This window comes from Oryx dammah, unplaced genomic scaffold (genome assembly GCF_014754425.2).
Source record: "Oryx dammah isolate SB20612 unplaced genomic scaffold, SCBI_Odam_1.1 HiC_scaffold_10, whole genome shotgun sequence".
NCBI classification, from domain to species: Eukaryota; Metazoa; Chordata; class Mammalia; order Artiodactyla; family Bovidae; genus Oryx; species Oryx dammah.
Window position 1 is genome coordinate 47,052,009 of NW_024070194.1, and position 25,109 is coordinate 47,077,117.

At 43.6% G+C, this 25,109-nt stretch overlaps 1 protein-coding gene across 1 annotated transcript in view; it reads right to left on the minus strand.

Annotated features, from left to right (window-relative positions):
- The window catches only part of MPP7 (membrane palmitoylated protein 7), a 226,725-nt gene that overhangs the window by 182,496 nt on the left and 19,120 nt on the right, over positions 1-25,109 (minus strand). The window lies entirely within an intron of this gene.

Below are 25,109 nucleotides of genomic sequence, written 5' to 3' on the forward strand. Positions count from 1 at the left end.
AAAGAATGAATGAGTCAACAGTGGGTCCACTGTTGGATCCTGCTACGATGGATATTTTGTCCAGTGGATTTCTGCTACGATTATATTTTGTTTTTGCTTTTTATTTTTAGTCTATTTTTTATTGGAGTATAGCTGATTGACAACGTTGTGTTAGTTTCAGGTACAGCAAAGTGATTCAGTTATACATAGCTAAATATTTGCTCTTTTTTTATATTCTTTTCCCTCTTAGCCATTACAGAATACTGAGTAGAGTTCTCTGTGCTGTACAGCAGGTCCTTATTAGTTATCTATTTTATAGATCGCAGGGTGGGTATCATATGCCTCTGCCCACCCCCTTCCTAGTTTTCCTGCCCAGAGGAGGGAGAGTTGCTAGTCCCATTCATCACGATGTGAAAGTTATTAGACCAGAGTCGGCAAATTTCCTATCTTCAAATGTCAGCATTGATGCCCAGTGTCCACTGGCACTTCCGGCTCCCCACTCTATACCACCCCGAGGCAAGCAGCCTGTGCAGGTGGCAGGGGCCTGCCTGGTGTGTGTGCATGGTCTGCCTCATGGGTGGGTCAGATGATGCTTGCACTAGTGCACACCTGCCTTCTCACACCATCCAAGGGCCTGGCCCTTCTTCCGCCTCGAGGGGAAGGCTGGCCTCCTCCTCTGCAGTGACCTCTCTCTCCTCCCTGGGAGAAGCGGCCTGGGCCATGGCCTCAGCCAAGAACACTGGCCTCTTCAACCACTGAGCATGCTTGACATTTTTTCTGATATGAAAAAAAAAACTTTTGAAAGTTTCTATTTAAAATGTTAAGTGTTCACCATATATCCATCTCCCAGTGTCTCAAAAGGAAAAGCGGAAAATGCCAGGGAAGCACAAACTAACCATTAAACCAAGCCTTTGTGCCCTCATGCCACCTCTTACAGTATATAACAGAACCTGTCATTTCTACCCTCAAATCTTAAACTTTCCAGATTTTATCTCCCTGGACATCTCTCCCATGAAGTCATTCTGGAGAGATGCTTGCTGATGTACTGAGAATGTCCAGTAAAGACATCTGCAACTTACTCTCAAATACTCCAGGAGAGAGAAAGAGGGGAAGGGAAAGGAGAGAGAGAAGAATCAGGATCACAGTGTGTATTCACTGTACTGTTCTTTCTACCTTCCTGTATGCTTGAAGTTTTGTGATGAAATTTCTTTACAAACAAACCAAGTATATTACCCAGCTCCTCAGAACTCTGTCTGTCTGTCTCTCGTTCTCTTTCTCTCTCTCTCTCTCTGGGACCCTACTTAGTAAATGCCTGACTCTCCAGCTGCTCTGTCCCCACCTCCAACCCTCCTGCCCCCTGATGCCAGCATCCTCTAAGATATTAAATAATCCGGTTACTGCTGGGGAAAAAACTATCCAATGACTCAACTGCACGTTCATGATAAAGTTTAAATTCCAAAAAGGATACCAGCCCTCTGTTCTTACCAGTTTCTTTCATTGCAAAGCATCACATGGACTCACTCTAATTTTCTGCACACCCCATTATTTCCTGCCTCTGTAGACTTGCTCACTCTAGATCTTCTGCCCACATCAAACTATGGGTTTAATACATACAATGGAATATTACTCAGCCATTAAAAAGAATGAAATAATGCCATTTGTAGCAACACAGACGTAGAGATTGTCATACTGAGTGAAGTCAGAGAGAGAGGAATATCATGACACCCCTTCTATGTGGAATCTAAAAAGAAATGATACAAATGAACTTATTTACAAAACAGAAACAGACTCACAGACTTAGAGCAAAAACTTACAGCTGCCAATGGAGAAGAACGGTGGGAAGGGATAGGTAGCGAGTTTGAGAGGGACATGTATACTCTGCTATACTTAAAATAGATAACCAACAAGCACCTACTGTACATCACCAGGAACTCTGCTCAATGTTATGTGGCAGTCTGGATGGGAGGGGAGTTTGGGGGAGAATGGATACATGTGTACGTATAGCTGAGTCCCTTTTCTGTTCACCTGAAACTATCACAAAATTGTTAATTGGCTATACTCCAATGTAAAACAAAAAGTTTAAACAATAAATTTTTAAAAATGCTCCTCACAGGAAAAAAAATATGGGTTTAATCAACTATCCATCATCACACTGCCTAATAATGACCAGTAACAAAAATCACCATACAAGGGACAAGAAAGTCTAAAATGCACATTTATTTGTTTTCTTAATCAAACCTGCACATTACCATTCAGAAATTCCTTTCAAATTCAGCAGAGGGTGCCATAATTTCACTTTTTAAAAGGAGAATTTAAGTCATATTAACAAAAGCAGCTTTCACAACTTCAGCTCTGTAGCAAACCCTAAAAATTATATTTCTGATAAATTAGAAATTTGAAAATGAAAATAAACATCCAATATTTCTGTAATGTGAACAAATGCCTTTTTTTCCCTATTTAAGAAAGAAACCACATGATAATATACCAAAATTCTAAATGTGTCTATACCTTCTTTTTTATTTTTATTTTTTAGTATTCTTTTTTTTTTTAACTTTACAATTCTGTATTGGTTTTGCCATACATTGACATGAATCCACCACGGGTGTACATGCGTTCCCAAACATGACCCCCCCTCCCCACAACATCTCATACCTTCTGAACCAACAACTTGACTTATTTGTAGGAATTTATCTAAGAAACAAGTAGGCAACAATGGATCAATCAATTTACACTGAAGTACTCTGGGGGAAAGGTCCACGTTTTCAAGGACAGTATCATCACTGCAGTTATGGCTCCACTTGCAGCATCACCATGGACCAGACTCTTAACACACAGTGTCCTGACTCCAGTGTATTTGCACCAACACATGGGGCCCCTGCTCCCTTCTACCCCTTCATTCAAATCTTGGCAGTTTCTTTTGCTTTGGGTCTTCTGGTCTATAGATTCCTAAACCAGTTAGTTCCTAATCCATTCTCAGTTCTGGTTTTGCAATTCCAGAATTTTTCCAACAGTTACACAAAGCAAACCAAGCAATTGTGTCCACTCAACTGAGACATCACTTCCCAGTTGCTAAAAAGAGAGACCTGTGCTACGTCCAGTCCTATGTCTGGGGTGTCTTCAACTGCACTGTGATCTCTTTGGATGAAGAAACTGTGACAGTGTCTCCGAAAGATTCTTTTTACTCTGCCCTCAACCACTTCAGAGGGACTTCCCTGTGACTCAGACGGTAAAGCATCTGCCTACAATGCAGGAGACCCAGGTTCGATCCCTGGATTGGGAAGATCCTCTGCAGAAGGAAATGGCAACCCACTCTAGCACTCTTGCCTGGAAAATCCCATGGATGGAGGAGCCTGTTGGGCTACAGTCCATGGGGTCGCAAAGAGTCGGACATGACTGAGCAACTTCACTTCACTTCAACCACTTGAGAACATTTTTAAAACCATTAATTTCACAAAGGAGCCAAGATTTCTAACAGAAAAATCAGAGGTATACAGATTCTGAAAATCTTGCTAAACGTGTCTGGCAGTTCAAGGGCTGTCTTTCTTGCTTGTCTTGTGGTTCAAGGATTGTGTTTCTTCGCCCTAACCTCTGAAGATTAAATTGCTATAGACAGGAAAGAGGGAAAGAACAGGCCCAATAAAATAAAAAGTGACCATCTGGAAAGGAGGAAAAGGGGACAACAGAGGATGAGATGGTTGGATGGCATCACCAACTCAATGGACAAGAGTTTGAGCAAGCTCTGGGAGTTGGTGATGGACAGGGAAGCCTGGTGTACTGCAGTCCATAAGGTCACAAACAGTCAGACACAACTGAGCAACTGAACTGCTCTGGAAAGCAATGACATTGTTGTAATAGATGTCTCAGGGAGGGAGGGATTACCTAAAAGCATTGGGCATATGTCCTTAAATACTAATTTTGCAAAGCTATTCCCAGGTGGCGCTAGTGGTAAAGAACCTGACTGCCAGCGCAGGAGATGGAAGAGATGTGGGTTCAATCCCTGGGTCAGGAAGATCCCCTGGAGGAGGGCAGGGCAACCCACTCCAGTATCCTTATCTGGAGAACCCCATGGACAGAGGAGCCTGGCAAGCTACAGTCTATAGGGTGGCACAGACTCAGACAAAGTCACTTAGCACTCATGCACAGCGAACACAACTAATAAATACATCAGTGCTGAATTATCCTGAGTGAATATCTGATCTTATCCTTTTAAATATTAAGGATTCCTAGATTATAGCTGAACTAGCAAATAAAAAATGAGACTAGAGATAATTATTTAAAACCTATTCAATGGAATTATCCTGGGTGGAGATAATGCGTATTATGCAAAGAACCACGAAAAAGATTTATCTCAGAGTGAAATCTAGGGCAGAATGCACCTGACTGAGTCATTCTGCTGCCTCCTCTTTAGCTGGGTCTCCAGCCACAAGCACAGGAATGGCCAAGGAAAAGCAAGGTCAAGCTTACTGTCTTAAGCATCGACGGTGAGTTTAGGCTGGGGACCCATGTCCCACCCCAGCACACGCAATCAGCCCAGGGAGACCTCAGGGAGCCAGCCCATGGCGTGTGTACACAGGGGAGCCTGTACAAAAGTCAGGGGTCCACACTCAAAGCCTCCACAAATCGCTATGTACCGCAGGTTTGAAAACCACTGAATAAGGGTGGGAGACCTGGGGTGGGGTCGGTGGGAGAGGGGAGGATTCCAGCAGGAATCTGCAACCAAACAACAAACATGAACTTGTTGCAACATGGAAACTGGAGAATCTTGAATTTTTAGCACTCGCCCCTTTTATCTGCAAATTATGGGGCTCATTCAAACTCAGTGCAAAGAGATTTTGGGGGGGGGAATGTGTAGGAAAGAGGTAGGAACTCATTTTTTCTTAATTCTACAAATATATTGTTGAAATGCTTGTTCCTGGTGGATTTTAACCAGCTAATAAAATTCGGATCCCAGAGCATCCCAACCCAGAAAGAGAATACCAGAATGCTGTCATATCTGTAGGTTAAACAACCAGAAACATTTCTGGGCATAACTAAGATGTATCCCAGAAAGTCTGTAGAGAAGCACTGGGAGGAGGAGAGGAGAGGGAACAGACAGTAAACAGGACACTCCTGCCCAGGAATGTCACTTCTTTTAGGATGAGTGAAATGTCACTCTGTACATTATTTGGCACTGACGGAAGACCCCAGCCATCAGAATTGAGCCTGACCAAGGCCCATGGGTATGAAGACTGGGAACAGTGTGCGGAAGAGGGAGCAACTGAACGACAATGTCCAGACAGGGGACAAGAGGGCAGGGGTGGTTCTGGGGCAGGAGGAGGCGGCAAGGGCCCGAGGGGCGGTGGGCAGCTGAAGATGAACAGAGAAGAGACACGGACAATCCAAGGACACCAGCAACTTCTACAGACCTCTGCAGATGCTGCAGCCAAACCACAGGACTGTGGTCCTCCAGACAATTTCTACAACTAACATACCCACAGTGTCCTGAGTTCTAAGTTACCTTTTAAAGAAAAGCCTACTAATTCTTAGGATTCTAAGAACCTATTCAAGCAGTCCATCCTAAAGGCAGTCAGTCCTGAATATTCATTGGAAGGACTGATGCTGAAGCTGAAACTCCAATACCTTGGCCACCTGATGCGAAGAACTGACTCACTGGAAAAGACCCTGATGCTGGCAAAGATTGAAGGCAGGAGAAGGGGATGACAGAGGATGAGATGGTTGGATGGCATCACTGACTTAATGGACACATGTTTGAGTAAACTCAGACAGTTGGTGATGGACAAGGAGGCCTGGCGTGCTGCAGTCCATGGGGTCGCAAACAGTCGGACACAACTGAGTGACTGAACTGAACTGAAGTACTTATTCAATTCTTATATAATTAAAAACAAAAGGTTTAACGCTATGGCCATCTTTCGAAACTTCACAATTCCATCACCAGTTTCAAGGCCTATTTAATCAATCATTTTATTTAATACATTTATGTTTAAGTATCTGATTTTCCTCTCCAAGAAATCAAAGATTCCTTAAGAAATATAAATTCTATTCCACAGTCCCTGGCACAGAGAAGCTCATTAAATGTATGCTGATGGCTGAGACTCCACGCTTCCAATGTAGGGGACCCGGGTTTGATCCCTGGTCAGGGACCTAGATCCCTCATGGCACAACAAAGGTCAAAGATCCTAATTGCTGTAACTAAGACCTGGTAGAGCCAAATAAATAATTTTTTTTAACATATACTGAGTGAATAAATGAGCAAGTACACACATGCCCAAAGGTTACCGGGCAACCACACCTGGTTAAGGTGAGGACTGGAGGTTTTCCGAGGCATGTCAGCCTGACCAACTGCAAGGATACAGACTGTTCTCAAGAAACTGTATACATTTCAAAATGCTCCACAATCCCGTAGAAGGTTCTAGGCTCCACAGATGGACTCTAGCCCAAAAACACCCACAGTAGATTAAGAAATAAGTGACTCCCCTAGAAGTCACCTCCATAGTGTTAAAAAAAAGTGAAGTCAGTGAAGTCACTCAGTCGTGTCCGACTCTTTGCGATCCCATGGACTGTGTAGCTCACCAGCCTCCTCAGTCCATGGGATTTTCCAGGCATGAATACTGAAGTGTGTTGCCATTTCCTTCTCCAGGGGATCTTCCCGACCCAGGGATTGAACCCCAGTCTCCTGCACTGTAGGCTGACGCTTTACCGTCTGAGCTAACCGGAATAAAAAAGCAGCAAATTCAGTTCAATGTTTCACGTCATGGCACAGATTGGAAATATTTTTCTGGAGCCCGGATGTCTGCTTTTGGGGAAACAAATCAACTATGCCTTCCTTATATCCTATAATTATGATCAGGAAACTGAAATACAAAGTATTAGGGAAGATATTACATAAAGAATTTATACAAAACACCTAAAGAAAATCTGCTCAGATTTTTTAATAAGCTTGTTTCTATAAACAAACTTTCTTATACTTGCTTCTGAGCTTGTTGATGAAGCACAGTTAAGCTCTTCATATTTCGGATACAGCCCCAACAACAATAAACTTTGTTCACACAAGGTAATACATTTAAAATCAAATCCACAAAGTGAGAACCATCTACACACAGAAAAACTAATTCTTCTTATACTCAAACTCTTGACAAAACCTTTCTTCGGGTCTACTGACACTGAAGTATGAAACAGTGAAATTGGCATACTGATTCCATTTCTTTGTATAAAGATAAGAAAAGGGGATGGGGAAAGATGGAGGGCCAGAATTAAACTTTAAGACAGCTAGGATGTTGTTAGATTCACTATTTTTAACAGTATCACTTAATAAAGAATTCAGATTTATAGCAAACTTTTATATAAAAGCTTCTCTGTGGAGAAAAAAAAATAATAACGAAACAAAGTTTTTTTCAAAACAACTTTATACTTTTGATCAATGCCACTATACTATCAGTGAACAAACTTGTGAATGTTTCTACAGCATCTTACATGCTTTGACTTGTTCACTGATCATTAAGAATATTTCAAGCTCTGCAGTGTGCTGGTAGTATGTACAAATAATGTTCTTCCAACTATGTATCTCCAAGAGTTCTATGGAGTTCTACTAGTAAATCTTCATTCATAACTTGTGTTGATTTATCTTGAAATTTCTTGTGATTTCATACTCTTCTATATAAATGTTGTCTCCATGCTGCTGCTTCTGCTAAGTCACTTCAGTCGTGTCCAACTCTGTGGACCCCATAGACGGCAGCCCACCAGGCTCCCCCGTCTCTAGGATTCTCCAGGCAAGAACACTGGAGTGGGTTGCCATTTCCCTCTCCAGTGCATGAAAGTCTACTAAAAATATTACCCAGAAGTAAAATGTTTTTTAAATTTTCTTTTCTTCACTAGTTTCTGACATAGTGTTGAAAGTTTCCTTGACATGCAGCAAATTAAGCAATTCAGAGTTCTATAAAAATAATAGTGGATTTCAGCCTTAGTAACGAACTGTGTAACTAGCTTCATAATTCAACCTAAAGGTTATACTGAGCTTAAAAAAGAATTCTGCTTATTTTGCCTTTCCAAACGTTTGAAAAATTACTAGTCTAGGAAGCACAGGATGAATGCTGTGTTTTAAGATACCAGAGCAGTCTGCTTAGTACCACTGCTTCATGCAGTAACCTTCCACACAAAGAGGTATTTAGGTTGAGAAAGAGAAGGATTACCAAGGTATGTATGCAAGGTCAAATGTGAGATGATCTTTTATTATGTTATTTAATTAATGCCAAAGTCTTAGCCTTCTATATTTATCTTGTTTATTATTTCAAGCATTACTTCAAAAGTTTTTCATGAGGATGGGAAAACAAATATCCTAAATATAAATCATTTACAATATGAGGACTTAAAGGGATTTTCAGTATTTACAGTTTCCAAGTGTCAGTTTTTCAAAATATTTTTAGCTTATCTTCAATCTAAGAATTTTAAAATAGTCTCACAGTAAGCAAAAACAAAGAGATAAAATTTTCATTTATTAAAATTCTCAGAAAGTAGTAAATTATAAAATTACATTCGTATGTAATCAAAACAGAAAATTACTTTCATAAAGCTTGAAAGCTGAAGGTCCCTTTAATGAAATTCAATTAGGTTCAATTATCTGTTTTGAGAAAAAAAAATTTTTATTTCTTTTAAAAAAAAAGTCATAAAATTCCATCAAAATCAGTCTTTGGCTAATTGTCAACTTCAAAAGTCAAGCACAAATAAATGTAACAATTATAAAAACTAACAAAGAACAGTTTATGCTCCACCTAACAATTAATTCCAAACAATAATAAGAAAAAAACAACTAGAAAACATGGATAAACATTTTTTTAATCTATCTGAAAGCTAAAAAGAAAACAAACACACCTTGCAAAGTGGGAAGTCCCACTTTGGCCAAGATCCTGGAGAAAAGGGATCTTGAGATGTACCCTTAAAGAGTACATAAACTGAGATGTACCCAACACCGGTTTCTCCCAATTCGTAAAAAGTGCAGATAAAGAGGTTAAGATAAGGAGAAGACAATTGTTTAAAAAAAAAAAAGAATTAGGACTTCCTTGGCAGTCCAGTGGTTAAGATCCCACAGGTTGCACAGCGGGGGCTTAAAGAAAAAGTAAAAAAAAAAAATTTAACTATAAAAAAAAGAAAAAAAAAAACCCCACAGAGTTAAAAAGAGCCTCAGTCAGTGTGACTGGGCTGGGAAGACAAAAACTGAACTTCAAGAACTAATAGGGCAACTAGAACTTGAGGGGCCAGAATTCCAGGGAGAAGAAGCACAAAGCAATGAATCGAGCAGTTTGAGCTGCCTTTCTTCTCAAAGCACTCACAGGTTCATTAACAAACCAAGCCACAGGGATGAGAAGTTAATAGAATTTGGCAATTGAGGGACTGAGAAGCTGAGCAGAGACAGTCTATCTCATCTAGCTGGAAAGATAAAAACTGGACTTTGGGGCCCCGCCAGGCAGAGGAGAATTACTAAATCCCACCAGCTTTCAGCTGGGACCCCAGTAGGCTACAACACTGTAATTTTTTACAATGTCCAATATTCAACCAAAAATTACCAGACATATCAAGAGACAGAGCCAACAGAAAAAGACAACAGAAATAAATTAACTGGTAACTCAGACATCGAGAACATTATTAATCACAGACATGAACATTATAATCACAGTTAGTTTGTACTGAAGAAAATGTAAGCCATGAAACAGAATTTCACCAGCACCCATAAGGCTCCCCCGTGAATCAGCAGTACAGCCAGGGCAAACAATCACTGGACTTCTGAGTCATTCAAACCTGGACTCAAATCCAAGCTCTGCCACCTACAGCATTCTTTTCCCCCTAAACAGAAATAACAATGTCTTCCTCAAAGTGTGAGGCATTCACAGTGCCTGACATATAATAGTCAGCAAACATTGAGTCATGTATCATGGTCAATAAATGGTCCATCAGAATTACCTGTAAGCTCCAAGGAAGCTTCTTGCATACTTGCCTCTCAAGGTCGCAGAAAATAGGACACCACTATCAACTCCTAACAAAAGTATCTTTCAAAGATGAAAAGAATTATGTTTTATTTTTGTTTTGTTTTAAATCACCCATAAGATATTCTAGAACTACCAATGTTCTTCAGGAAAAAAATTATATAAACAGTTAAAAGAAGTATTTATGAATTCATACTGACTCCTTCCCCCCAAAGATCTGAGGTACCTTACAGAGATGCAATAAACAAGGAAGCAGGCTTTTGTTTGCGGATGGAGGCTTTGTTTTTGTTTTTCAATGAGAAAAAGGCAGACAGGTTATGTTGGGGGGAGGGGTGGACACAAAAGTTTCCAGGTAAGGCATTTATAATCATGTGCTAACTCTTACAGAGCCGGGCTCAGGTGGCTCAGTTGTAAAGAATCCGCCTGCCAATGCAGGAGACACAGGTTCAATCCCTGGGTCGGCAAGATTCCCTGGAGGAGAAAATGCCAACCCACTCCAGTATCCTTGCCTGGAAGAATCCCAGGGACAAAGGAGCCTGGTGGGCTAGAGTTCACGGCATTCATTCCAGTTCCTGAATATGCATTGGAAGGACTGATGCTGAAGCTGAAACTCCTCTACTCTGGCCACTTGATGGGAAGAACTGACTCACTGGAAAAGACCCTGATGCTGGTGTCACGCGAGTGTATGTTCCTCGATTCTTTGTCTCGTCACAACAAAGATTTGGAGTGATGGACATTAAAGCCCCCTCGGCGTGTCACAGCTCTCAGGTCTTGGATAGACCATATTATAGCTCCCAGGTCTCGAATGGACCATGTTAAAGGTCTTAGACAAATCAGTGTTACAGCTCTATTTTATTTAGAAGATAGCAGGAAAATCCATCTTCGAGGAGTGAGGGCACGTCGATCTAAAGACACGAGGAGAAGAGCGCCCCAGCGGACGGGGTTGGGGGGCGCGGTGGAGAGAGAGCTAGCTTTGGCTCCTCTATTTATATGTTTATCTCTCCCTGGGCCTGTCCTATGTAAATTGGAATAGCCAGGAGTGTCGTTTTACCTGAGGTCCTCACTCCAGTCCTCAGACCTTCTTCTGTTTCATTTTCGCGGGCTTTTCCCTTCCTTGTCTTGTAGCCACCACCATTTTGGACTCCTTTTCCCTGTTCTACCTACCCAACACTGGGAAAGATTGAAAGCGGGAGAAGGGGATGACAGAGGGTGGGATGGTTGGATGGCATCACCGACTCGATGGACATGAGTTTGAGCAAGCTCTGGGAGTTGGTGATGGACAGAGAGGCCTGGCGTGCTGCAGTCCATGGGGTTGCAAAAAGTCAGACACAACTGAATGACTGAACTGAACTGGACATGACTGAGCACACACTTCGACTTAGGCTGACACTTAGAGTAGGAAATAAAAACACACTCCTGCAGATCCTAGCAATACTGAATACACAGCTATGATTTCATGTGACCCACGACCCCCTGAGGCAGGTTACACCTCACTTCACCCTTCCTGTCCCAGATCCACACAACAGGATGCAGACAGACCCCGGTCTAGAACTTCATGTTCTTTCCACTCCATCAGGCAAGCAGAGCCAGAGATACAGATGGTGCAGTCCCCACTCTGAGGGCAGGCTGTGTATTAGGGGAGAGAGTTCTACGTGAAGCAGAAAATTAAAACAGAGGCTGTGGAAATACCAGGTTACTGCTGCAACGAACAGATAAGGGGGCAAAGAAAGGGCCTACATCAGACAAGGAAAACACTCAGGGCTCAACCCTGCAGGGGAAACTGCTCCTCAAATGGAACACCCTGTCTTAGTCTCCAGTTTACTCTTACTCTTTAAAATATATCAACTCCAAAGTGTTCAATTCCGCTGAACTCCATTCTTTAACACCAGGAACCAGTGAAAAGTCACAGTCCTTATTCAAGGTCAACACCACCTCCATTCTTCCTCTGACCTTCAAGTATACGTCTCCACAGCACAGCTCTCCCCATCAGGTGACCCTTGAGTGTGAGCCATGGGCATAAGAAGCCTCCAGTGACTGACACGGAACATCTTCCAACTGGCGAGGTGGTAACGTCTGCTCATGTGATAACCACAAGCTGCCAGACTTCTATAGATGAGTTCTCTCTATATATACATATTTATAATTTTTGACTGAACTAATGAATTAGGGTGAAACAGCACAGCTCAATAAAAGGCACAATGCAATACACTAGGTGTCCACCATCACAAGTCCTAAACTAGGCACATTTAAAAACTGCCACCCGTGTTTTATGTTACCATTTCAGTTCCATAAATAATACTGAGTACAATGGCCTTTGGCATTTCAGAATCCAGTGATATTTTTGGATCTGGTGAAAACCACCGACCTTCACAGAAAGCTGCACCTAATCCAGGCAGACCGTGGAGCCAGAAGACTCTGTCCATGTGCCCAGGTCAAGAACTCCTGCTCCAGAAGCTTGACAAGCCTAACACACCCCAGTCTCACACGTGAGAAGAGGTGCCTTCAGGCTGCTGCTCATCTGTGTGTCTAAGCACCTGATCACATTTCAGCCGGATGCAATTACAAAACACTGTTAAGGAAAACTGAAATTCCTTGGTGGTAGCATAATCAAATTGCTTTGTACCTAAACACACTGAAAAGGCCACCAGGAGCTCTAGAAATTTAAGGAATTAGGGATTTGATGTGATGGGAGGATGGGGGTTACAGGTACTGAGGCTGTGCTTTGCATAGCTCTCCAAATACATATTAAGAAAACAGCAACTGTTCATATCAAACAGTGGGGGCGGGGGGATGATAGCACACTTCACCACTGTCAGCGGGATCTTGAAGTACTCCGATGCTACATTTTTCCATCAATGTTTATGACTATGAAAAACTGGATTAGCTCATGAGACATACATGGAAGGCCTTTAAAATCAACACTGCGGTATTTCTGAAGCAGGACCCAGGTAGTCAGGAGAGCAGGGGAGGGATCCTGGAGCTGACCCTGCTGCAGGCAGGAGAGGAGCGGGCAACAGGGAGAAGAGAGGGAGATGAGAAGACCACTGGCTTAGACTTCCAGGAGCTGCAGCTGAGAGCATAATGAAGCTCCTGTCATTGACCAAGCACCCTCAGGATCCCCTGAAATCCTTCATAATCCAGGCCTGACTCCAGGGCTTCCTGCATCGCCCAATTTCAGCAAGAATTCTTCTCAGCCAGTTTAACCAGAAACTCCCACCCTCGGTATCTGGTCGGGCCCAGCTCCCTCCACCCCCTAGGTAAGGCCCATCACCCTGGCCTGCCTTCAACAGGAATCCTCTTAGGTTGGTTTGGACAGAATCCTCAGTCCCTCCCCTGCTCTCCCCTTTCAGTAAATCTCCGCACAAGGATGTCCATCCTGACCCCTGACTTTGGATATAAACTCCTATTCGCTCAAGCTGTCTGTGTACTTGAGTCCAGTCTCCCCACTCCACCACGCCCCTGACTCCAACACCCCACCACAGTGGTCCCTCCACTCATCGCAATGGCCTCTATTGAATAAAGTCAGCCTTACTTTCACAGGTGTCATAAGTAATTTAAAGTTCAAACAGGAGCAAGGCAAAACATCTAATGGATGTGGGAAACTTCATCATGACTCAAGGGCTGGAATTGTCAGGAGAGTGTAGGTATGTGATTTATAATTAACATATATTTGATCTTCCTCCTCTACCTGGCTCCCCTACCTGGCTCCAAAAACTTCTGATATTTCTTAACTGATAAGAGCAATAATAGTATTTTTTGTTACTGATAACAAACTCCTTTTAACCACGCCTGAGCTTGTGTGAATAAGGTAACTCTGGGGAAGCCCATGGACAGAGGAGCCTGGTGGGCTACAGTCTATGGGTCACAAAGAGTGACACAATGAAGTGATTAACACATACACACATTAACGATGGGGTGCTGGCCAAGCGACCAACCTCAACTGGAGGGTTGGAACATTGGGTCCCACCCTGACCTCCAGGCTTCCCTGGTGACTCAACTGGTAAAGAATCCACCTGCAAATGTGGAAGACCTGGATTTGATCCCTGGGTTGGAAAGGCCCCCTGGAGAGGAAACAGCTAGCCACTCCAGTATTCTGGCCTGGAGAATTCCATGGACTGTATAGTCCATGGGGTCACAAAGATCAGACACAAATGACTTTCACTTTCTTCCTTTGACTTCCAGGGAAGGGGGAGGGGCTGGAGACTGAGTTCAATCACCAATGGCCAGAGAAATTAATCAACCATATCTGTGTAACAAGGCCTCTATAAAACCCCAGAAGGACTGAGTTCAGAGAGCTTCTCTGGTAGCTCAGACAATAAAGAATCTGCTTGCAATGCAAGAGACCTGGGTTCGATCCCTGAGATCCCCTGGAGAAGGAAATGGCAACCCACTTCAGTATTCTTGCCTGGAGAATTCCATGGATGGAGGAGCCTAGCAGGCTACAGTCCATGGAGTCGCAAAGTCGGAGACGACTGAACGACTAACACACACACGCTGAGTTCAGGGAACTAGTTGGCTGGTGAACGGGTGTTGGTGCAGGGTACATGGCACCTGGAGAAGGAATGCAAACTCTGCCCATTCCCCCATGCCCTCCCCCTGCATCTCTCCCATCTGGCTATTCCCAAGCTGCATCTTTTTCTAATAAACAGGTGATCTAGTGAGCCACTCTAGCAAAGTAACTGAATCCAAGAAGGGGGTCGTGGGACCCTTCAATGTATTCCTGGGGAGTCAGGAACACAGGTGCAGCCTGGATTTGTGGTTGGCATGGGGGAAAAGGAGGACAGTCTTGCGAGATTGACCTGGCACTGCCTCCAGGAAGACAATGTCAAAAGTTAATTATAACACCCAGCTGGTGCTACAGAACAGACCACATATCAGGTGGAGAAGTGGTCTTGTCGTGAGACACTGAGAGGAGAGGACAGGCAACAGGCAGCGGCTCTTCCTCTACCAGGTAACTGTCTCTATCCTTGCAGGTGTCCTAACACACCTGGGAGTCAGGTGGGGAGGGATGTGGTTTGCCCTCCAGGAAGGCAGTTCCACAGAGCCCCGAGCCCCAGACTCTCTCCACTCCAGAGGCGTCCATCCCCAGAAAAGGAGGATTGAGTGAAGAAGCCCCAGCCTAACAGAGACTGGGACTCAGAGCAGCAACTGAGCCGGAGGACCCTGGATCCCAGTCTGGTCAGTAACAAAGGACATCCATGCAGGGAACCTCCACTCAGCCCTGAACCCAACCACCAGAGCCTAAGGACGGCCTCAAGGGCAGACGAGCGGCTCAGCATTTAATTCCACCTTCCTGGTGTCTGGCTGGACCACCAAGTTAGAGTGGAGACAAGCGAGACAGACACCAATCCTGGCCTCAGAGAATTTCTGAGTATTACAGAAATGCCAGGAGAGTCTGCGGAGCCCCAGCACGAATCCCCGCCGGCTCCGACAGCTTGAGCAAACATATGGGAGTGGGAAGCAGGAGACACGCTAAGGAAACTGTTTATTACAGTTGGGAGAAAATACAAGGTAAGTGTTGGAATGGAAGTAGGAGCTACGATCAGCGAAGAAGGATCCTGAATGCCAACCCAAGGAGTTTATGAGGGGAGGGAGCGAAGGATGGCAAGGACGTGCTCAGAGCTGAGTCTAAAGAGTGAATTCAGTGACACCATCGCAGATGCGAAGGGGACGGAGTTTCAAGGAAAAGGCATCAATCATCTCCAAAGGCTGTCTATACTCAGAGAAAGACAAACACTGCTTAGAAGACACCCACCATCATCCCAGTTTTATTAGATGGAGGGTGGAGGTAGGAAGGCAGGTTTCAAGGGCAGAACCTGGCAAAGATACATCTGCAAATAGTGATGGTCAGAAAGGAAGAAATGAGTACCGTTCGTGCACTGTGAACACGCCTTGTGCACTGTGAACACGCCCTAAGGAAACAGCAGTGCTCAGCACACACAGCCCTTTGAGAAGTCAGGTGTGAAAAGAGGAGACTTCCCCAAGTTCCCATAGAGGCACTGGGTTTCTACACAGGCAGACCTGAGCCAAGAAATTCAAGATGCAAAAAGTAACCCTGGGTAAGTGATAAAACATAGGAGAGCCGAAAGGGACAGGATTGAGAGCCCAATTCACATCAAGATGCCTTTACACCTAAAAAGATTAACTCTACTTAGAATCTTTTTCTTATAGTTTCACGGTGTAAAGTTCCTCTAAGTTTCTCACCAAGAAATAGATTCCATTGTTCAACCACCAAGAAATAGATTCCATAGCTTTAATTTGCTCGAGTCAATTAATATATTTTAACACAAATTGTGCTTTTTTTTTTTTTAGTGAAAGGTTATGAGCATAGTAAGTGGAGTAGGAAGGAGAGATGGGTTTTTAAATTTTCCAGACCTACATTTCCAATGTATTTTTAGCCTTCAACCCAAGAACCTCATGACCTGAAAATTTCCAAGTATGAGTGTTTCTGTGTTAACTGATTTGTAAGACACATCTGATCTTCACAACAAGCCTCTGAGTTTTAAGGGTCAACAACTGGCCCAGGTTGAAAGGAAAAGGTTGGGCAGGACCTGAATCTGAGTCTGACTCTAAGATAACCCTTCCCTGACCCAAACCACAAGGCCTGTCTCCGTCCCCTGATTCCCTGAGCTTCACGTCCTGGTAGTATTTTCTCCAAAGCTTTGCTGTGAAGTAAAGCAGGTAGCCCATGGATAGCACTCGGCACACGCACCCAGCCCATCATCCCACAGCTCCAACATCCCAAGACCCACGTGTGTCCCCCTCACAGCCCTGAGGACTGCCTGCCTCATTGTGTCTCACATGTCTGCTTCTCCTAGTCAGGAAGCCAGTCTCTGTGTCCTAGTTTCTAGGGTGTCCAGCATGTAGTCAGAGCTCAGGAACTGGGTCTTGTTTCAGTTAATTCTGACCAACAGGCAACCCAAGTGCTCCCTGCACTCAGGCTGCCTTCTGGGTAAAATCTACATCATAGGGAACCTAATCAGATATGTTATCACGATACACTGTCTGTGGGAGCCAGCAGACTATAGCAAGCTGGCCATTTCTACACATCAAGGCTCACTGGTGCACAGTCCCCTTCATTCAACCAGTGTGCACAACACGCAGGGGTTAAAATGGCAGAGCTGAGTAGCTGCCATCAGAGTCACGAAGCCTGCGAAGCATCAGACAATTACAAGCTGGCCCTCCAGGAAATCTCTGATGAACTCTGCATAGACTCAATCACTCAGTGAGTCAACTAATGTGAGAAGATTTCCTACAAGGCGGTCCCTTGCCTTTCAGTGCCGAGTACACAGTGGGGAATGGAAGACATGGCCCGTGTATTCATGGAGCTGCTAGTTGGAGGCAGGAGACAGACGGGCTCTGGGTTAGACATGTACAACTGGCTTCCTGTTTCCATTTCCTGAGACAAGAGATAGGTGGGCTCCAGGGAAGGGATTTACAATCAGCCTCCTGTTTGTCCTCCAGAAACGGAAGTACAACAGAAATGGGGCCTTGTCTCTTATAAACACCTTTGGATAATAGCCATGGCAGGAACAGAGGCGGGCAAAACCCTATTTGAGCAAAGGATTAAGGGATCTCTGCCCACCCCGCTTCTTGGGACAAGAGACACTACACACACCGAAAGGCTCCTTAGGGATCTAAAGTCCAGGGGCAACACCAGGCCATAGGAGTCTTGCTCCTCCCAGAAGCCTTCACTTTGAGATCCATCTTGGCTAAGGGGTGCATGAGCACCCAGAGGAGGGTCCTGAGACAAATTAGCATGGGAGGGGCAGGGCAAAGCAATATGACTGGCCTAAGAGATGACAAAGGCCCAGAAAACAGCCACCTTATAAAGGATTTAAACTCCCAAAGATGCAACTCTGAATTCTGCTGTACTTTTCAATAAACTTTTTTTTTTTTTAAGTATTCTCTTTACCTTCTGTCTGTTCACCAGGATTCTTTCTGTAAAAGCAGGCAAGGAGGACTAGGAGTCCAGGAACCAGTTGCTGGCCTCTGAGGTCCAGTGGTTAAGACTTTTGGTCTGGGAACTAAGGTCTTGCTCCCCACTACTGTTCACTGCAAGCTGCCACTTACTGCTGTGTGCATCCAAAATCAAGTCTAGCAAGCAAAAAAGACAAACCACACAAAAGGAGCCAAATATATAAATGAGCAATAAATAAACTACTCAATGCAGGTCAAAATTCAGTTTCCAAGGCTCTGCACGACATGAATATCTTCCGGCCTTTTTTTCTTTTAGATTTACTTAATTTTTTCTTAATTTGGGGGAGAGTACAGTTGCTTTACAATGTTGTATTAGTTTCTACTGTACAGCAAAGTAGATCAGCTACAGATATATCCCCTCTTTTTTGGACTTCCTTCCCATTTAGGTTATCACAGAGCACTGAGTCGAGTTTATTGTGCTATACCATAGGTTATCTATTTTATATCTAGTATCAATGGCGTATATATGTCAATCCCAATCTTCCAATTCATCCCACCACCACCTCCCCCCGTCCTATTTTCTTAGCTGTTCAGTAGGAAATGAAAGTTTATTGTAAAAGATGTATGAAAATACCAAACAATCACAAGTTAAGCACGGCTCTGAGGAAGCGGCTGGACTGGAATTTATTAGATATGAGCAGCTGTACTGCTTGGGCTACTGGTTTTGAGGAGGAGAGAGCTGTTTTGAAGATGAAAGTTCTTTGAAATAAGCAGATGTTACTTTTCCTTGAATGACACAAACAGCAAGGATGGGACTGCCCCCAACCATCTGCTTTTGGATGTTTTAGTACAACAGTAAGCAAAACAGCTGGCAGGCTCCAGAGAACCATATTCACAATAATTAAAGGTAGAAATGCTCTGCTTTGTCATGGATGGCAACTGGGGTGCTTTAATTAAAATATTAATCAATAGCAATATTTTGTAATAACTGGAAATGAAAAGTAGCCTTTAAGCATTGTATAAGATTTAATTTTTTAGAACATTATGCTGAGCAGAAGCAGCCAGTCACAAAAAGACTATATATTGTATTGTATTATCTACATGAAACTAGAAAAGATACATGTAGTATAAAGAGACAGAAAGCAGTTGAGTAGCTGCCAGAGCTGGGGTTGGGGCGACTCACTGGGAAAGGACTTTGTAGAGTGATGAAATATCCTGTCTTGACTGGTGGTATAAATTTGTCAGAATTCACAGAGAGAGTCACTTGAAATCTGCATTTTATGATAGATAAATAACAGAAATAAAAAATAATATCTCAATGAAGTTAATTTAGGAAAAAAGCTCCTGTTGTGAGGGGAAGCGATGAACACTCATTATAAACAATGTAAACAATAAGGAAAAGTACAAAAGGAGAAAAATAACATCATCCTAAACACAGGATGCTACTGGGCTTCCCTGGTGGTACAGTCGCTAAAACTGCGTTCTCAACACAGGGGGCCCTGGTTTGATCCCTCGTCAGGGAACTAGATCCCATGTGCCACAACTAAGAGTTATTAGCATGCCACAGCCTAAAAGATGCCACATGCCACACTGAAGATCGAAGATCCCATGTACTGCAACTAAGACCCGGAAAGTAGGATGCCATTAATGCACAAATAAAAACGTGAAACACTAAAAAAAAAAAAAAAAAAAAAATCAGAAAAGGAAATGGCAATCCATTCCAGTGTTCTTGCCTGGGAAATCCACTGGACAGACGAGCCTGGTGGGCTACAGTCCACGGGGTTGCAAAAGAGTCAGATGCAACTTAGCCACTAAACAATTCAGAAGGGCCAAAAGTGCTCCCAATTTCTAAGCAGGGTAGACTCAAGCAGAGCTGCCAGGTGCAGCCTGTCCTGTTGGGAAGAGCAGGGACACCTGTGCACAGACCGTGGTCACAGACTCTGAAACCCATCTTTGTCTGAGAAGGGAAACTAATTTCGGGCTTCCCTGGTATTTCAGCTGGTAAAGAACCCACCTGCAATGCAGGAGACCCCAGTTCTATTCCATGGTTGGAAAGATCCCCTGGAGAAGGGCTATGCTCCCCACTCCAGTATTCTTGGGCTTACCTGGTGGCTCAGACAGTAAAGAATCCACCTGCAATGAGGGAGACCTGGGTTCGATCCCAGGGTTGGGAAGAACCCCTGGAGGAGGGCATGGCAACCCACTCCAGTACTCTTGCCTGGAGAATCCCCAAAGACAGAGGAGCCTAGAGGGCTACAATCCATGGGGTTGCAAAGAGTCGGACATGACTGAGCAACTAAGCACAGCATAAACTAATTTCCTGACAACACTTGTCAACATCACATCAACTAACAGTTCAGTAAAATTCAGTCCATCCATAAAACATCATATAACAATGCTGTGCTCATGCTACTGGCTTGATCCAGGAGTGTATTTTAAAATAGCTAGTATAATGTATGTGCGTATACACACACACACATATATACATATATGTGTATACATACCTGAGTTTAAATACTGCTTCATTCAAACAAGTGTTTCACAAGACTTTCATGAGACATACACAAATCCATCTTCCTTGACAGAAGTCTAAGGGCAGGGCTGAGGTCCTCCCATAGAGCTTTGGAGCAACAATGATGCACTTGGGCAGCTGAAGGAGGCAAGACTAAGAATCACCTCTGACACTGAGACTGGTGGATGATCACGATTCTAGCCTACGTAGCTTGACCTTTAGCATTTAAGTCAAAAAGATACCCAAGATGTAAACAATCAGACATCTTCAGCCAAACTATAACGCACTTCTAGATTCATGCCGTAGATTAACGTTTCTTCCTGTTACGTGAACCTAAGGTAATTACTTGTAAAGTATACTGAAATATATGCAAATACATCTGCTATTTACACAGGTGTGTCCAACTTGTAAAAACTCCATCATGTTATACTGCGACAAGGGTACTTTATGTACTTGTAAAAGTTTTATTTCTATCTGTACATGTATTAAATACATGATATAAATTCATATACATCAATGTGTATATATATAAAATAATTAACACAGGTAATGTCAGGTATTGATAGAGACTCAAATAATGAAAAGTGGTGACATTTTGTGGAATTGTGATTTGCAACCACCTAACAGCTGAAAACAGTACTACAAAATAATTCAGTTCCAGTAGCAACTGCTGATGAATCATCAAATACAGCTAAAGGCCTCCCTCAACTAGATTCATTAACTGAACACTCATAAAAATTTGCTTGGATTTTAATGTCGTACATACTTTCACTTTTAAAAACACATAAAAGGAAGGAAGAAAAAGAACTGGAAGGTGTAAGCCTATCCAGAAACTGATGGCTGGAGATGCTGGAGCAGTTTCAGATGTTTCATACACTAGTTATTAAACCTTACTACCCTCCTATGAAAAATAGTGACTTCATCACCAACCAAGTGAAACAACCCACAATATCATTTTATGATCAAAACTACCTGGTGTAAAGGTTCAAATGTTACCTGGAGCAGACTGAAAGAGACTGGTAAGTCAGTGCCATCTAAATTAACCAGAAGTCTTTTCTGTATCATTTGGCACAATCACAAAAGACTTCTATCGAGAGAAAGATCAGCCTAAAAAAGAGTAACAGCACTTGGATCAATGTATTTGTCCAGATCTCTTAGGTGACCTCTTTACTGGTACAGTTACCAGGCAACTGGAAACATCCGTAAGCAGTTATTTACCACAGTAGGGAGAGTAAACTGAGTGAAATATGAAAACCCTCCCACACCCACCTTAACACCTAAGGGATCATCATTAAGAACTTTTGAAACCAAAGAGTCTAAAAGTCTTCTACTTTCAGGCAATAGCATTAAGAAGGCCATCACAAGATGCAAGTGCCTCTCTCCCAGGAGTCACTCTTTACATTAACAGCTCAAAGCCCTGCATTTGTTAGACTTCCCATCCCTAGACAGACAAAGTGACGCCTGGGTGGTGCTGGTGGTAAAGAACCGCTGCCAATGCAGGAAACTTGGGTTCGATCCCTGGGTCGAGAAGATCCCCTGGAGGAGGCATGGCAACCCACTCCAGTTTTGTTGTCTGAAGAATCCCATGGACAGAGGAGCCTGGTAGGCTACAGTCCATAGAGTAGCAAAAAGTTGGACACTATTGAAGCAACTTAGTATGCATGCATGCATAGAGATACACATCTCAGAATGTTGACTAGTTCAGTTCAGTCACTCAGTCATGTCCAACTCTTTATGACCCCATGAACCGCAGCACACCAGGCCTCCCTGTCCATCACCAACTCCTGGAGTCCACCCAAACCCATGTCCATCGCGTCAATGATGCCATCCAACCATCTCATCCTCTGTTGTCCCCTTCTCTTGCCCTCAATCTTTCCCAGCATCAGGTGGGAATGAGTCAGCTCTCCCAAATTCCAATGAGTCAGCCCTTCATTTCAGGTGGCCAAACTATTGGAGTTTCAGCTTCAACATCAGTCCTTCCAATGAACACCCAGGACTGATCTCCTCTAGGATGGACTGGTTGGACCTCCTTGCAGTCCAAGGGACTCTCGAAAGTCTTCTCCAACACCACAGTTCAAAAGCATCAATTCTTCGGCGCTCAGCTTTCATTATAGTCCAACTCTCACATCCATACATGACCACTGGAAAAACCATAGTCTTGACTAGACGGACCTTTGTTGGCAAAGTCAAGTACTTACATTTAGAGTCACTAAGGCTCTCTAAACTGTGCCCCATATTCTTCAACCATCAATAGTATTTCACACAACATTAACACCATGCAAACAATACAGGTTCATAAAATATGCTAATTTTCTCATAGATTTTTAATAGACTAGAACTCTGACTTCCCTATAACCAGTAGTAAAACCTATCTACAGAACAATCCATGCACCCAATGCTCACGCTGGGCCCACACCACACAGACTCGAGTGTCACCCTGCTCAGACCACAAATCTTGGAGGCTGCCTGGACAACCTCCTCCCTGCTTCCTGCTACTGAAAGGGAAAGAAACCTAACTTCCGGTAAAAATCAACTCCCTCCCTCTCCCCATGCCCTCCTGGGTTTCTGCATGCTTTCAAAGTCTGCACCATAAATAATCAGCAAACAGCGACCCTCATTATTTGCCTTTCTAATCATGTTTCATTCTGCTTTGTTCAATGTTTAGGTAGTTTATCTTTAAATGCTAAGGTCCCAAGAGGAAAACTAGATAATATCCCTCTTTGTATCTGCCCAGAGCCTAACATTGTGCCTTTTAAATAACAGTACTGGACAGACTTTTGGGAAACAGTCAGCTAAAATTGTTATGTTCCATACCTGAAAGGTACTGTTGAACCCGAAAATGTTGCCACTAAAGAATAGCAAATGAAGGAACAATCGTCACCCGTAAACAGAAGCTGTAGTTCTCCCCCTTCCCGCCCAAGATCCAGCCTGTGACCAACAGCCTCCTCACTCCATGTGCAGACACCCCTCAGATGCAACACGTTTAAAAATGAACGTCTTCCTGCTACTTCCCAGACCTGCCTCTGGAGGCCCACATCAGAACACTCAGGGTCCCTGTGGAGGCTAATCCCTCCTTCCCTCCTACATTCAACCATTCACCACGCCTGTCATCCTCCTCATGTTCCTGAAATTAGCCCAATTAGCCCACTTCCCCCCACTGCACACCACCTCGCACCTCACCAGCCTCCCAATCATCCTCACTATGGACCTACAACTGTCTGCCTCCACATGACTAAAGAGCAATTGTTTAAAAAAAAGCTGTGTGTTTGTGTGTGTATACATTCACGCATGTCTATCTTGTATTATCTCACTTCCTAATGTATTAGCTCACTTCTGACCTGAAAACTTGCTCTTAGAATCTAACCTAAAAATCTAGAACATGGCTTAAGAAGACCTTAGAGAATATAACCCCTCCTCCCCTCACCAGCTCATCCGAGATCATATTCCCCTTCACATTCAGTGCCCCAGTCTCGGATAAACAACAAGGTCCCACTGTACAACTTGGGGAATTACATTCAATACTGTGAACACCATAGGGGAAAAGAATATTTAATAAATCACTTAGTCGCTCAGTCATGTCCAACTCTTTGCGACCCCATGGACTGTAGCCTACTAGGCTCTTCCGTCCATGGGATTTTCCAGGCAAGAATACTGGAGTGGGGTGCCATTTCCTTCTCCAGGAGATCTTCCCGCCCCAGGGATTGAACCCGGGTTTCCTGCATTCTGTCCTGGTAGGCAGACGCTTTACCATCTGAGCCACCAGGGAAATCATAGGGGAAAAAAATAATAAATCACTTAGCTGTACAGCAGAAATTAACACAACACTGTAAATCAATTATACTTCAATTAAAAATTGATAAGGAAAAAAAACCAGAGAGTTCCAGTCTTAAATACCTGCAGTCTACACCACAACAAGCTTTGTCTCAGCTCCCAGTTTTCATGGACACTGATCCCCCGGCCTGAAACACTGTTACAGGCCCCCATGCTGTCAGCCATGCTCAGGTTCTGTGTAACCCCCACTTCCTCAGGGTGAGCCCAGACTAGATAGACTCCCTCTGCTCTAGGTACGACCTGGGCCTCCCACGCCCTACTGAACACACTCTCCTCCCAGGTCTGACAGCAGCCTTCCCTCCAAACACAAGCAGAAATCCTGTCCACCTTATACCCCACCATCATACTCCTGCAGTACCAGCTCTTGCTGAGTCCACAAGTACCAATATTCATTCACGTGTAAAGTAGTCCTGGCCAAAAAAAGACTTCAACCCCAGAGCATGAATGTTACCAAGTAGCAAGCTTCAGTCAAGATGTTAAGTACCTGGCACTGGCCAGGCTAGAACAGTAGTTGAAAACAGGAGTCCAGTCCAGAAGGGACTTACAGCTCAGATAAGGAAATAGCTTCCACATAAAGGTACTGAACTGGGACTTCCCTGGTGGCCCAGTGGTTAAGATTCTGCCTTCAGCATGACAGTCCTTAGATGCAGAATCTGAAAGCAAATGATACATATGAACTTATCTACAAAACAGAAGCAGACTCAGAGAGAACAACTTACGGTTACCAGTGCAGAACAACAGGGGGAAAGGGCAGTTAGGGAATTTGGAATGGGCATGTACACATTGCTATAATTAAAATAGTTAACCAGTGGACCTACTGTACAGCACAGAGAAGTCTGCTCAATGTTATGTGACAGTCTGGATGGGAGGGGAGGTTTGAGGAGGACGGACAT